The sequence below is a fragment of the Clavelina lepadiformis genome, unplaced genomic scaffold (assembly GCF_947623445.1).
Source record: "Clavelina lepadiformis unplaced genomic scaffold, kaClaLepa1.1 scaffold_133, whole genome shotgun sequence".
Taxonomy (NCBI): domain Eukaryota; kingdom Metazoa; phylum Chordata; class Ascidiacea; order Aplousobranchia; family Clavelinidae; genus Clavelina; species Clavelina lepadiformis.
Window position 1 is genome coordinate 1 of NW_027508266.1, and position 2,500 is coordinate 2,500.

Consider the following 2,500-nt stretch of genomic DNA (forward strand, 5'->3'; position numbering starts at 1 on the left):
TCGTAATTGAGCTCTTCAATTTAATTTCATTTAATTTAATTTTATTTTATAATTTAACAATAACTTTGTACAATTAAATAACTTTAATTGATAAATACGTTGTCATTGCCTTGCATTGACTCACGTAGCTTTGCAATGCTGCTTGATGATCATTTGATGATTTTGTTGTATGACATATATTGTTATGATTATATCGATTAAAATTGTGCACTTTGACACTGTATGGCATTAGATTAATTTTATCAAGTCGATTCACACCAAAAAAATGTTAAAGTCCAAACGCCCAGGTCGCGCGGATAGCCCTCACCCGCCGCGGATTTTCCCAAGTCGGAAGAGCTTTAGCCGCGAGTCGGTGTTTGGACTTTAACTTTTTGTTGGTGTGATGAGACTTGAAAATTTTTTAGAGTCCAAACGACCAGGTCGCGCGCATAGCTTTCACCTGGCGCGGATTTTCCGAACTCGGGAGAGCATCACGCGCGGGTCGGTGTTGTGGACTCTGAAAATTTTTCCCATCCACTCCAAAAAATGTTAGAGTCCAAACGCCCAGGCCGCGCATATTCTCTTGACCGAGCGCGGATTTTTCGACCTCGGAAAAGTTTTTGCCGCGGGTCGATGTTTGGACTCTGAAATTTTTTCAAGTCTCGACAAAAAGTTAAAGTCCAAACGTTGGGAAATATTTTCAGAGTCCAAACGTTCGAGTTGCGCGCAGTGCCCGGCCGGGGCGCGGTTCGGCGGCCACGGCAAGCGGCCACGCACCTTCCCAAACTCCAAATCCGGCCGCGAGCTCGCGCGATCCCGAGGCCGTTCTGGGGTACCATGGCGATGCAGGATTCTGTGACTACTATGAGGGAGCAGGCAGTCGTGTGAGCGAATGCGCGCGCGAGTGCGAATCGAAGCAGAATCGATCTCGGTTGGCGTCGGGCACGATGGGCAGATGTAATGCTGTTCGCGCGGTCGCCCATGCTTAGCCGGGGTTTTGAGCGGTCTGTCGGATCCAGTGGCAAGCTATCGGCGTGCCTCGGCGCGAGTATTGCACTCGAATCGCCGGGCAGCGTCCGGAATTGACGGTTTTCGGAGCTCGTGCAAGCCGCGAGCGTAGTGTTTGAGTAGCGATGTACACGGAGAACGTGTGAAAAGAAACGCGGGGCGCCCGTCGTCCCGCAGCAGCCTCGTTTGCTGCGAATAGCTACCTGGTTGATCCTGCCAGTAGTCATATGCTTGTCTCAAAGATTAAGCCATGCAAGTGTAAGTACGAGCTCTCGTACAGTGAAACTGCGAATGGCTCATTAAATCAGTTATGGTTCATTTGATCGTACGTGTTACTTGGATAACTGTGGTAATTCTAGAGCTAATACATGCGAAAAGCGCCGACTCACGGAGGCGTGCATTTATCAGACCAAAAACCGACCGGGCCTCGGCCCGTGCTCGTTGGTGACTCTGGATAACTTTGCGGATCGCACGGTCTTGCACCGGCGACAAATCATTCAAGTGTCTGCCCTATCAACTTTCGTCGGTACGGTATCTGCCTACCGAGGTTCTTACGGGTGACGGGGAATCAGGGTTCGATTCCGGAGAGGGAGCCTGAGAAACGGCTACCACTTCCAAGGAAGGCAGCAGGCGCGCAAATTACCCATTCCCGACGCGGGGAGGTAGTGACGAAAAATAACAATGCAGGACTCTAACGAGGCCCTGTAATTGGAATGAGTACACTCTAAAACTTTTAACGAGTATCCATTGGAGGGCAAGTCTGGTGCCAGCAGCCGCGGTAATTCCAGCTCCAAAAGTGTATATTTAAGTTGTTGCGGTTAAAAAGCTCGTAGTTGGATTTTGGGCTCGGGCCGTCGGTCCGTCGCAAGGCGTGTACTGGCGTGCCCGGCCTCACCTTCGGTTCACCGTCGGTGCTCTTGACTGAGTGTTGGCGGCGGCCGGAACGTTTACTTTGAAAAAATTAGAGTGTTCAAAGCAGGCGGTTCGCCTGAATAATGGTGCATGGAATAATGGAATAGGACCTCGGTTCTATTTTGTTGGTTTTCGGAGCGCGAGGTAATGATTAAGAGGGACGGACGGGGGCATTCGTACTGTGCCGCTAGAGGTGAAATTCTTGGATCGGCGCAAGACGAACAACTGCGAAAGCATTTGCCAAGAATGTTTTCTTTAATCAAGAGCGAAAGTCAGAGGTTCGAAGACGATCAGATACCGTCCTAGTTCTGACTATAAACGATGCCAACTAGCGATCGGGGGGCGTTACTTTGACGACCTCTCCGGCAGCTTTCGGGAAACCAAAGTCTTTGGGTTCCGGGGGAAGTATGGTTGCAAAGCTGAAACTTAAAGGAATTGACGGAAGGGCACCACCAGGAGTGGAGCCTGCGGCTTAATTTGACTCAACACGGGAAATCTCACCCGGCCCGGACACAGTGAGGATTGACAGATTGAGAGCTCTTTCTTGATTCTGTGGGTGGTGGTGCATGGCCGTTCTTAGTTGGTGGAGCGATTTGTCTGG

The 2,500-nt window shown here is 50.2% G+C and overlaps 1 non-coding gene across 1 annotated transcript in view; it reads left to right on the forward strand.

The window, feature by feature from the left end:
• The first annotated feature begins 1,187 nt into the window (after window positions 1-1,187).
• The window catches only part of LOC143472654 (small subunit ribosomal RNA), a 1,808-nt gene continuing 495 nt past the window's right edge, over window positions 1,188-2,500 (forward strand). The window contains exon 1 of the ribosomal RNA XR_013119991.1: window positions 1,188-2,500. This exon is cut by the window's right edge and continues 495 nt beyond it. This is a non-coding gene — a ribosomal RNA (small subunit ribosomal RNA).